At 40.8% G+C, this 13564-nt stretch overlaps 1 long non-coding RNA gene across 1 annotated transcript; it reads left to right on the forward strand.

The window, feature by feature from the left end:
- Positions 1 to 2084: 2084 nt before the first annotated feature.
- On the forward strand, positions 2085 to 12927 carry LOC116685198 (uncharacterized). The gene is made up of 4 exons (XR_004330917.1): positions 2085 to 2205; positions 6028 to 6030; positions 10345 to 10352; positions 12917 to 12927. It is a non-coding gene; the product is annotated as an uncharacterized LOC116685198 (long non-coding RNA).
- The last annotated feature ends 637 nt before the right edge of the window (positions 12928 to 13564 follow it).

Here is a 13564-nt window from a genome sequence, read left to right on the forward strand (position 1 = left end):
CAATGAGATCCCCAGCCCACCAAACTGCAACCCCTCCCCGCCCAGACTACGCTTCGATAACCTGTCCATAAATACTACAAACAGGATTGGTGACAAAGCGCAGCCCTGACGGAGGCCAACCCTCACCTGAAATGAGTCCTACTTAATGCCAAGAACCCGGACGCAGCTCTTGTTTTGGTCATACAGAGATTGGATGGCCCTGAGACGGGACCCCTCACCCCATACTCCCGCAGCACCTCCCACAGTATCTCCCCGGGGAAACGGTCATTTTTCACGGCAGAAGCTGCAGCCCTTCAGCCTATTTGGTACCTTGTAACTGTCTCTGGATCACTCCGGGATAGCATATCCCGAGAAGAATCAACTTCTTCAGTCGGACGGCTTTCCTGACCACCGGTGTCAGACAGGGTGTTTGTGGGTTACCGCCCATTGAGGCACCTAAGACCCTAAGACCACAGGTCTCCACCGCAGCTTTAGCATTGGAAACTCTGAACATTGTCCACTCAGGTTCAATGCCTCCAGAGGAATGCACAAAAAGCTCCGCTGGAGGTGTGAGTTTAAAGTCTGTCAAACAGACTTAAAACTCCCTGGTCCCAGTTTACCTGCACTACCCATTTGGGCTTACCAGGTCTGTCCAGAGTCTTCCCCCATCCCATGACCCAACTCACCACAAGATGGTGATTAGTTGACAGATCCGTCCCTCTCTTCACCCGAGTGTCCAAAACATATAGCCTCAGATGAGATGAAACAATTATAAAATCGATCAATGACCTATGGCTTAGGGTGCTCTGGTACCACGTACACTTATGAGCATCCCTATGCTCGAACATGGTGTTTGTTATAGACAATCCATGACTAGCAGAAGTCTAACAACAACCACTCTGGTATAGATCAGGGAGGCCGTTCCTCCCAATCACGCCTCTCCATGTATCTCCATCATTGCCCACGTGTGCGTTGAAATCCCCCAGCAGAACTATGGAGTCCCCTACTGGAGCCCCATACAGGACGCAAGGTCTCCAAGAAGGCTGAGTACTCCAAACTCTTGTGTGGTGCATATGCACAAACAACAGTCAGAGTTTTTCCCCCCCCGACCACCCGCAAGGCGTAGGGTGGCAACTCTCTTGTCCATCGGAGTAAACTCTAGCCGGGGGCTTGTGAGTATCCCCACACCCACCCGGTGCCTCACACCCTGGGCAACTCCGGAGTAGAACAGAGTTCAACCCCCATCCAGGAGTATGGTTCCAGAACTGAGAATGTGCTTAGAAGTAAGCCTCACCAGATCTAACTGGTAGCGCTCCACCTCCCGTACAAGTTCCGGCTCCTTCCCTTACAGAGAGGTGACATTTCATATCCGCAGAGCCAGCCTCTGCCACTTGGGTCTGGTCCGTTGAGGCCCATGACCTTTGCTGCCACATGGTGGTTCCTCCTACAGGTGGTGGACCAATGGGACGGAGAGATAGGCGCCACGTAGCTTTTTCGGGCTGTACCCAGCCAGGCTGTCAGCAAACCCGGCCTCCAGGCACTCGCTGGCGAGCCCTCCGTCTGGGCCTGACTCCAGACGTGGACCCCGGTCTTCTTCCGGAAAGGGTCATGCTATCTCCCTCTCAGTGAGTCATATGGGGATTTTGAACCATACTTTGTCTGGCCCCTCACCTGAGACCACTTTGCCATGGGAGACCCTACCAGGAGCACAAAGCTCTTGACAACACAGCCCTCAGGTTCATAGGGACACACAAACCTCTCCACCACAATAAGGTGATGGTTCCTGGAGAAGAGAGAGATTGTCCAACCCTGAAAAACAACTCCATACGCCATCACAAAAGAAATAGAGGAGAATATAAAGACGCCGAAACGATCACTGCAGCGGATGGGTCATCACTCCGCTCCTGATTGCAGCCGGTGTGAACAGCCAGATTGGATAACATGGGCGCCAAAATAAAAATAGCTCCACGGCTAGTATGTTTTTGACATGCTAGCCCACACCGATTTAAAGTGACTATATGTAACTTTTTAGTGTTTCGGAAGCTCTGTCATTTGTCATACAATGGTCTTAAATAAACTGTAACAGCAAACAAGACTGTGAAAAGTGAAACGATTGCTATATTGATGTAGTTTTTAGTAAGGCCTCTGCCCGGGTCTGATATTTCCTGCAAAGTCCACAAAATGATTTGCGGCAGGTAGATGGCACCACATTAACACATTCTACAGGTAACAGATGGAGACAACTATAGGATTGTGAATGATTCCAAAATTTCCCAGATTTGGCCCTCGGGAATGTAATAAGTACATTTCATTCATTAAATAACTTTATATTGCGTGATGTGGTCGTACATCAGGAGCCTACATTAAATTACATCCCCCTTCCATTTATTGCAAACGTTTTAGTCCTTTTAGTTCGTGTTTGTGTTGGCCTACTGTTTTCTTTTCCTTTTTCCCCCAAGAACGTTACTTGTGTAAAGTAGTTATTGCATTGCTTGCTACAAAAAACTCATACTGTTGTGGCTTGTGACACAATAACATGTGATACCTGGTTTAGCTCACGATGCATTCAAAGTAAGCTAAGCTTCTGTATGCAACACTTGAAATGCAACAATGCATTTGTAACTTATTCTCTTATTGTAAATGGATGATTTTTTTTGTCTGAACAAAACAATACATCCCAACTATATGACTACCCGGTAACGCCTTCTCAGTAATACAGTGGGCACCATGAAGAAAAGATCTAAAAACAGCAGGTGTGGTAAAAACACTAGCGCTTTTGTCCAAAGTAGATTTAGAATAGCAATATATCACATTATCACATATCATGTTAAACACACACATTAAATAGTCAGAGTAAAATAACTTTATAGACACAGTGAAACAAGGTATGTGTGGCCACAGAACCAATGTCTTACTGAAAAAAATAAAACATGTCCGCAGGAAAAATAGCCCATGCCAAAGCTCTTCACCACCTCAACTGCTTCTTGATCCCATCTGTTCTTTTGTTGTTGTCATCTCTCTCTCTCTCTCTCTCTCTCTCTCTCTCTCTCTCTCTGTCTAACTCTCTCTTTCTCTCTTTCTCTCTCACGCTCTTTCTTTCAGCCTCTCAGAAGTGAGGCCATAGCTGAGGGAGCAGTGACCCATATTACCCTGGCAACTACTTGTGATAACTAGTTACTGTCTGTGTGTGTGTGTGTGTGTGTGTGTGTGTGTGTGTGTGTGTGTGTGTGTGTGTGTGTGTATATCTTCATAGAGGGAATTGCTTATGTCTGCAGTGTAACAAGGATGTGCTTGATGGAACTAACCAACTGAGATGTTCCAATCATCCAAATTTGTGCATGATCTCTTATTGTGGCGCGATGATCCTCTCATCTTTGACTGTGTGGCATTTGTGCTGAATGTAGCAAGAGCATTTAGTTAAACCGGCGATGTCTTTGTGTGAGTTGGGTCAAATAAGTGAAGAATGTCCTGCTACAAAGATCAGCCTGAATGGGCCATTTTTATAAACCATGTAACCGACAGGCTTGTCTGTGTACACTTGTGTGCACCTATTCTTCTTCATTTTGCATAGTTTGTTATGAAAGTCACCTGGTGGAAGATCTTGTTTTTATTGCACATGTTGTGTCCATCAGAATGCATCACAGAAACCGTTCTTACCCTCTCACCTGCTGCCTCTCTGCATTCTATACCTCTCATTTTCTTTTTCCCACTTGGCCTCTGTATCTTATTCCATCTATATTGTCTAACTAACCCTTCATTGTTTTTAGTGAGTGTAAATAGCACTGGCGTTCTTTTACCTTGTGGCTTCAAATCAGTTGGACATCTATGACTAACCTACTAGTATTTTAACACTCAAGAATCACAGTACATAAACTATTTAAACCTCCACAACAAATGCAGATCGATAAAGTTTTGAAGATTTACATCCTTCAAAAAGCAACGTCTTCATTATTTTTTGCATCCGTGAGTGGCATGCTCACTTGAGCACATTATGGAAAATCCAGGATAAAACAATAACATAGGTGGATCCCATTAACTGACTGTATGTCTTAAATCTACCTTCAAGGGATAAAATGCATCTCCACTGAGGTGTTGTTGTCGGACTAAGGACAAGCTGTGTCATCTCAAGGACAATGGACTTTGAGGACTGCTCGTACTAGTGCTCCAAGTCAGATTCACTAAACTCTCTCAACTGCACAAACTTGGGTTCCACCTGTTCATGAGGACGTGCACATTCATGAGATGTGATCATTCCCATAATTGATGCCCCTGAATTTTTTATATAAGTCGGCCTGTTCTTTATTGTGTGTGGGCTAATTTAATTAACAAATGTTACCAAAGAATAAAACAGCATAGAGCTAGTACTGCTCCAGGAAATCAGCAGACAAATAGATTAACATTTTTGAAGTGTCAGTCGTGGTGTTAGATCACATAACACAAGTTAAAATATTAATATTACAGCTGCCAACACAACATAAAGGAAGATGCTGAAACACTCTTTCTGAAGCAAAGCTGTCCATAAATAATATTAGAGACAGTCAAGGGGATGTAAAAGTAAGATATTTAATGAGAAAATACTGTATAATAGCCTACAGAAGTTGATGTCACACTGTCTGGTGCAACAGATAATGATACAGATAGTGACCTGCATAAAAACCCTAAGGTAATTGGATTGTGAGAAATCAAATTGCGTCGGTACTACCGAGGACCAATTTACGTTAAATCCAACGGACCAAATTTTGGTACCTGAAAGCGCGTAAGGGCGAGCTTCATGTTGACAAAGAGCGGGGCTCACCTCCAACGCAAACATACGCAGAGCTGTGGTGAAGACGGAGCAAATGCAATGCCAGTTAAAAGGTTGCAAGTGTCCTGACACTTTCAAAACTCCGCGCAGACAGCGTTCACTGCAATATAATATTTATGGAGAGCCGGAAACAGTCACTGTGCAGTTCCACTTCCTCTGGGCCAGGCACACCAGTGTTCTTTATGCCCTTATGACTGACCGACTGGCTGGAGGTTGTAAGGCTGAATCCAAATCCTTCGTCTTACCCCTACCCCTTACCCCTTCCCCTAGTTTTTGCGCGTTCACGCGAGACCTAGTGGTGTCCCAATACCTATTAGGACCAAGGGGAAGGGGATAGACCAAGGGGTTTATACCCCTAGGAACCGAGTGTGGACGCGACCTCACTTGTAAACACACAAGCAATGTGTGGCTGCCGCATCGACCAGAGAGACACATAAATGTAAGTACTTTCCGCTTAAATAATTGATTTAAAAGTTTCAACAGTCTTGTTTTGTGGTCAATGCAGTCCTGTGCATATATACTTGCAACTATGTTCCTAACTGAAACTTTTTTTAAATCGCTAGCTTGCAATGCTAACGCTAATCGCTAACGTTGATTTGCACAACAGTCCCACATTTCTCTGCCTTGAATGGATCGTATACATCGCATAGATTGTATAGCTATACATATATATTAATATTAACGGTCTATGATACATTGCTACTTGCTTACATATACCGCCCTGTATCACACAGGAGGAAACAGGAGGGAACAGCAGCTGATCCACTTTGGGGCTGAAAACGCAGAAGTTTCCTAAATCACATGTGCATGTACTGTACATGTTGGTACTGTATTATTGTAATTATTTGTAATTAATTCCTGTTCATTGTTCATGCAGTTGTATATTGTTGTTGGTTTTGATATGGGACACTGATGATATGTGAGGGGGTGGGGGGTTACTGGCCAACAGGCATCAGACTGGTCTGGAATATCAGAACAGCTGTGGTTAATTTGTTTGTTTGTGGTGTTGTGTGTATTTTTTTAGTTTTACACATATGAGTGCCTTTTTATGTGTGTGACATGTTAGTTATGGTTCTAATAGTTGGTAATGGTTCTGTAACATCATTTTATGTAGTGTTTTTGCCTGTTATGTTTAATTTATCAGCAATAAAGACAGATTTTTGTTAACAAAATGTTTTTCTGAACATCATAGACATTCAAAACGGTGATAACTGAAACAGATATACAACACACCGTGTATACAGGGTGTATATGTATGTATACATGATACATGTGTATACATATTTGGTTTGCAAACAGACCTAAGTACTACACAGATAAGAACATCTGTCTCTACACCACCAAAGTAAACATAAAATAACTATAAAATATATAAATACATATGACACTGTTGTCCAAACCCACACAATCAACAAACAGAGACGGCATCTTGGAAGTTTGCGATAAATTCTGTACGGTGATGTCACCAAGTGGTGTCCCATTTCATAGGGGTATGTTTTCACCCCTACCACTTACCCCTTGGTTTCAAGGGCCAAGGGGTAGGGGTAAGGGCCAAGGGGTAGGGGTAAGATGAAGGATTTGGATTCAGCCTAAGGCAAGTTAACTTTTTCTATATAACATTTCAGCAACTAGACAATTCAAAGTGCTTAATATAATACATTGAAGATCAGTTAAGCGATACAGGAAAAAAAAGGCTAAAAAAGAATAAGATACAAATACAAGAATAAAAAGTTACAGTGCAGTGTGAGAAATTAATTATTTGATTTAATTAGATGTAGGGACTGGTTTGGGACGGGAGAAGGAGGTGTTTTAATTTGTGTGGGGTGTAAAATCTTCTAAATAAACAACATTTTCTACGTAAATACAAAAAAATAGCTTTGGAATTATTTTTACAACTGGAATTATTTTTTGTTATTGCTAGTTATGCTTAACTAGTTCATATTACACAACTTTAAAATTCGTGAGATTCAATCTTAAGGTTGGTTTACACTACACAACTCTAGACAACAACAGGTTATCACACAATACAAGATCTTTCACCAAAAGGAATCTATGATGAGTATGTCTGGTCTCTAAACTACATTTTCTCACAAAAACACATGCAAGATCATCCAGTGCCTGGGAAAAATTCATGACACGAATCCCTCAGGTCTATCATGGCAAAGCTGTATAATATAGCACTCCGGATATCAGTGTCGGTCAGCCCACCACTCAGGGATAGACTGTTGGATGGATTGCCATTAAATGTGGTGCACAAATTGTTGTCTCAGTCAGGATGGATTGTAAAAACTATGTATGTGATCATTTAACTTTTCATTTAGTGCCATTGTCAAGTTGAAACTTTCAGCTGTCCAAACCTTGTTTTATAGCTAAATACCTGCAAAACTAAATTGTAGTAATTATATTAGCATTTTGTGGGAAAAAGGTGTTAATCTTCCACAAATTGAAAGAATAAATCTGACAAATGTTTATTATCCATAAAAGTCTCACCTTCAGCATATAAAAAGTCGTAAGAGATCCAAGAGATGGAAAGTATTGAAAAATACGGAAATTGGTGATGCCAATTTCCCATTGTAGCCCATGTTAAGGGGAGACACTACAGGTGAATCGGGAAGATATTTTAACTAACAGATGTCACCATAAAACTTCTGTAGTTGATTATTTTTTTTACATAAATAGAATACTTTTTGTATTACAAGTTTTCTGAACTTTTACGTTTATGCAACTAAGGCAGTACCTAAATAAATATGTGCTAATTTACATAAATAAAGGTGTTACAGTATTTCAACTTTGATCCAATTCCCATGCATTGGTGCAAGTGACTGTGAACCAACATCTTTGAAATTGTTGGTCCAGTATTAAGTGAGAACGGTGTGTCGAACGGTGTGACAGTCACTGAGGCGTTGTATCACTCTCGTTTGGTTGAGGGCTATCTTCCTTTATATCTTCCCCTCAGCAATCCCCGGTTCTACTATGCCCTCTTTTACCGTACGGCAACACCAGTTACCATCAGCGGAGCGGATGTTTTGGTCTATTCTAAAAGGAGTTACTTTGATACTTCCCTGATTGTAAAACTTAAATTCCCAATCCACACACAATGATTTGCTAATTCAACATTTTAAAAAATATAGTTTTTACGAGAGACACAAACACCCTTACTAAATAAAAGGGCCCCTGCCCGGATCAGGGAAACCGGAGGCAAGGCAAGATGCTTTTTTGATTTTACCCCAGACGTCCCCAACTGACGTGCTTTGATCCCCCTGTGTATGAAAAGCACTCCCCAACCAATGATTTTTCTTAGGTACTCATGGTCACAGACATTCCTTCCAGGGTCAGCGGAGGTGCCCTTCTCCTCAAGGGTAGCCTTTTCTGGTCGCCGATCCGAGAGAGGTTAAGTGCTCGGTGGCTCTGACCGGCAGAGCAGATGGGCAAATGCACTCCTACTAGGAGATAACAGGAGGTCTGACTGTCAAAGGTGGTTCCCGCCGGGTAGCAACTCACGCGGGTGGTTAAAGAGGAGTCTTAACTGCCCCCGCTGGGCGGGAAGCCTCTCCCTTCGGACGGCAGAGGTAAAAGAGAGAGAGAGAATGAGCAAAAGCAAAGAATCAGAATCAGAAATACTTCATTGAACATGAGTCCTTTGGTCCCCCTAGCTCACAACAAGCTCAGGTATTTTTATTCTTTAGTGAATAATAAAAAAAGCAAGTACAACAAATAACAGCTTATTCCCTTGTGTCCTCAAAAGTACAGGGTAGCAAAAAACAGAGAGAGGGTCGCAGCAAGAGAAGGCTGCTCTTCTGCTGCACATATTTATAAGCAAATTTAAACACTCCCTGTGACATCAGGGATTTCCATCATTGCATAACACAGAAGAGGCCACATATAGTTTTACATTAATACCAAACGTGGTAGTTTCTTCAGCATACAGGATGCGCTATGATAACGTGTGGTCTGCCTCTTAGAAGACAGGATCTGTTTCTCAGAAATCTAACATCCATGCTTACCCAAACATCTTCTTCTGTCAATACTTTTCCACTACTTTTCTACACAGTTACAGTCATGTTTGACTTTTTTACATTATGTAGCAGAGATTAGTACATTTTCAAGCAGTAATATAATTTTATCTGTTTTTGATACGTAGTAGATTAATACATATTAAGCAGTAAAACTTTAGCTGTTTTTGGGTTTCATAATACTTGTCAAGCAGGAATATAACTTTAGCTGTTTTGGGGTTTTAAACTGAACTTCTGTTCAACAGCTGTACCCAACAGCAGTGAACCTGGCTGAAATGTAACCCTATAGGACAAATAGTCAGCATCAGTTTTCGTCCACTAAAAGTTCTGTTTTTACCACTAACATACTCAGATTATTATAAGTAAAGTATATTATACGTGTCTGACAACATGATGGAAAGGATCCCTACAGAGATAGACATTTTTCCTAAATAGTAAGATCATTTCTGCTTAACATGAAACAGCCCCAAGATCACCATCACCAAACCCACCAGACTCAATGTAAATAAACGTTAAGATAATCATCTTAAAACACACTTCATTCAAACTGTACAGAAACCAAATTAAACTATCAAAAGCTGACTTAGTTCATATTTCCACTGTTCCAACAAACACAACTCTGGTTTAGTTACATGCTAAAAGTACTGTTCGTTAGTACTATTAATATTAGTACTCTTATTTAGTACATGGGCTGAAATGGGAACTTGGCATCATCAATTTCAGTATTTTATCAATCATTTTCACCACTAGGATGTCTTACAACTTTGCATATGTGATAGGAGACTTTTATGATAAGAAATCAGTTGAAAAAGTTTCTGTTGCAATTTGTGTGAGGTCATGTTTCTTAATGTACTATTAGTGCTAATTAGCATGTTAGCATGCTTACATATTAAACATCAAATCCACTACACATCAGTATATTACCGTTGTCCTTGTAAGCTTGCATCTTAAAGGTGCTCTAAGCAATGTTGAGTGACTTTAATTCTTTTCAACGTTCAAAGTTTGTTCAAACAAAACAAAACTAGCTGGCCCCTTCCTCCTCTTCATTGTGTCTCCTCCCCTTCCATTCCATGCTAATTTCCCTTGTGGATTCCCTAAATAAAGACAGATATGAGAGCCTTAAAGGTACACTTGCACTGAGAACTGAGGGGCCCAAAGTGGGTGAGTGCAGTTAGATCCTTTTTATTAAATCAGCTCAGAAGCTTCTGCAAACGCCCAAGTGGACAATGCTTGCTGTTACCAGTTGCTGCTGATTGGTCGTAACCAATACATCAGTATTACACTCCTCAGATTTGTACAATGTAATGCTTTAATGTAGGGTCTCCATTTACTATGTGTTAGCCATTTTATATATGATTTTCATGCAGATATTGTCGAGCATAAGCTATCTCTGACATGGACAGCGATTCAGAAATTCTGTCAAAAATGTCTTCCTTTTTTGTGTCACATTTCTTTTGTATTTGCCTAAAGGGGAAATGGCTGGGTTCCACGCATCCCTTCTGCATGGCAGCAATGTCCTGCTCAAGAGCAAAGCACATAAAGCACCAGCATTAGTTGTTTTCTTCCTTTTTGCACACAGTGGGATTGAGTATGTTATCGTTTGTTGTGGTACTGTAAAGCTCTAATTTCACACCACGTTGTTTAAAAAATAAGTTCTGCATGCTTGTATATGTGTTTGCGTTTGTTTTTAAGTGTCTAACCATGTGTAAAATGGAGAAAATGTTTCTGTGTTCAGCACTTAGTATGTGTGGGCAGACGCATGTAGAACTTGTGTGGTGGTGAGTGTCTATGTAAGAGATTATGTGTGTGAGGTTGTGTAATGTGAAAAAGAGAGTAACACAGGTTTGTGTGTGTGTGTGTGTGTGTGTGTGTGTGTGTTTAATTCCTGTTCAGTACGGATAGTTAATTCCCTCAGACTTTGCTGTGATAGTCTGATTAATGACCCAGAGCCTGACTTAAAACGGCAAGCGACAGGATGAGGGCACAGGCGCCTTCTCCTTCTCCCATCTTCTGTCTCTCTCTTTGTTTTCACTTTTCCCTTTTCCCTTTCTCTTTTACTAAATTTAACCCTCTGTTTTCTTCCACCTATTTCACTCTCTTACCACCCCTTCCTCTAGTTCTTACCTTCTTTATCCTTTTTACTTGTCTTTCTTTTTAGACTCCCCTCTTTCTTTTGTTCTTGAATTTCGAACTTGTGTAATGTTACAAACAATATTTTTCAGATTAACCAGGTCAATTCTATTTGTGTTCTGTGCTAGGTAGTAAGTGGCATTGACTTTCTCTAAACACTTGACGTCATACACCAGAATTGGTCACTTTTTATGAGGCCTTAGGGGATCTTTATGACTGATGGTTACTTTTTGCCAAGAGAAAATCAGGTGGTAATTAGTTACTCTGGTAGCACTGCATGACTTGCATGATGGCACCGTGCTATGCGGCCAAGTCTTACAACACAATAACCGTGGCTTTTTAACCAGTCTTAGTTGTGTACTGTCTCTGGCAAACAGTTAAATAGGCCAGATGCGGGTTTTATAGCACATAAACGTTGCATGGCATCCACCGATGAATTTGATCTTGTTGGCTCTTAGTGGTTTAGCCAATAATAATGCACAGTTCGGTCAGTCCCTTCAGCATATAAAGCAAAATGTATTACTTTTTTCCCCAAGGTTGTGTGAAGAGAAGAATAGAATAGAATAGAATGCCTTTATTGTCATTATACACAAGTACACGGTACTTGTGCAACGAGATTAAAGCAATCCCTTTGCAGTGTTGACACAAAAAAATATAAGAATATAACAGTATAAAATATAACAGTATAAAATATCAAAAATATAAAGTCAAAGATATAAAGTGTAGGGACTTGACCCTTGTCCTGTTTATTCAATTCAGTACTTTACCTCCTCCACCCTCTGTTTGATACATTTTGTATTTCACCATGAAGGTATACAGGTCATTGGATACAGGGAGAGGAAGAGAGATGATTTTGCCAAGAAGTGACAGAAGCCAACTGTTTCCCCTTTTTATCATGCAGCTTCTGGTGCTCCGGTGCAATTTCAGCCCTTTAAGAAAATGACCCTCAATCTGGTGTCTGACAGCTTTGTTGCTGGTGGTGCCTTAAATGAAACAGGTTCATGGGCTTGTGTTAGTCCACCCAAGCTTCTTGATCGTCCATTAGGATCATAGTGGTGCCACATTTCAACAGACCTCATGTAATATACCTTAGAAAAGCAGAAGTCCATTTCGGGAACTTGATCTGTAAGGTACCGTGTGGAATGCACAGATTGCACAGCTGTTTGTACTTCTGAGATTTTTCTCAGAAGATTACCGAATTATTCTCTAGGACAGTGCTCAGTGGATCCAGGCCTTTCAGCGCACTGCTTCACAGAATAAAGTATCTCAGTGCACACAGTTTGGATTGCTGCTGTATAAGCAATGTCTTCTGGTCAGACAACTAGTTGGTAGGCCTCTCAGTCTCTTTTCAGCACATAGAGTATTCAATTTTATTCAAACTATCAAGCCCTCATGTTGCACCACTTAATATACATGGAGCAATAACTTAATTGCGACTCTTCCCCTCAAAATGAATTAAAAAAAAGTGTTTTAAGAAAGTGCTGCATGCAACATAAGATATTGTCTTTCATTTGCTCACAAATTCTTGTTTTTATGTCCTTTCTTTTCATCTATCTGCCTCTTTGGCAGCAGTACTCTGTTGCTCTGTCTTTTTCCAATTTGTGTCTCTAAATCTTGTCTTTGTACTCTTCCTTCCTTCTCTCTCTATTTTTCAACCTGTCACCCAGTGTCTTCCACTGATAATTGCAGATGGCCCAAGTTCCACAAGGGACTCATCAGTGTTGAGGGTTAAACTAGTAGTGAAGGAAAATGCCTGAGGAAGCAAGGTAAATAATTTCACTAGACAGCAGTTGACTTGTTGATGTCACAAGCAGATTGAAAATAAATGGGCCGTTTTTCTATGTTCTTCTTTTGATTAAGTCTAATATGTCCAGCTGAGGACTCAGTACCGCATTTGTGCTTATATATAACCAAGTGTGTCTGTATTTGTGTGTAGGTATGTGTATGTATATATACATGTATATGTGTCTGAGTGTGTAATTCTGTTGAGGTGACCCAGGGATAAGTGCCTGTGGCAGTTTGTGATTACAGTTTTCCTTCTTTCACTCAATCCTCTTTACATTTCTGTTCCTTCCACTTAAACCAAACGTGTATAACCACACCTACATTTACACATTCTATTTTAATAAGGTGTTCAGTGAGCTTTCCTCCTCTGTGTTTACATCTATATGTGCATACACCATGTTATTTGATCCAAACCTTAACACAGTTAAACTGCAGGCATGACTGAGGAGTGGATTAGGGCCACATGTGAAACATGTATTTGACTATTTAATTAAAATAATTCTGACTTTATTCTGACTTTAATTTTAACATACTGATTTTGAATTCAGACTTTTTTAAAGTCAGAATTCTGTGAAAAAACACCTGGAGCTTCCTCATAGACAATAAGGCTGAACGATATTGTGTTTTAGCATCAACATCGCAATGTGTGCATGCGCGATAGTCACATCGCAGGACGTTGTGATGTTGACATAATCCTTTTTTGCTGCTTGATAGAAAAGTAAACTTTCACCGTTCTCCTTTTACATGATTATTACCATCCGACCCTTCCCCTTTAAGACAGGTAGCCATGTTCGGAAACGTAACACTAATCTACTACAGAAGTCTGTGTCTGATCTAACATCATTTCCACTGA

Source organism: Etheostoma spectabile, chromosome 3 (assembly GCF_008692095.1).
Source record: "Etheostoma spectabile isolate EspeVRDwgs_2016 chromosome 3, UIUC_Espe_1.0, whole genome shotgun sequence".
NCBI lineage: Eukaryota > Metazoa > Chordata > Actinopteri > Perciformes > Percidae > Etheostoma > Etheostoma spectabile.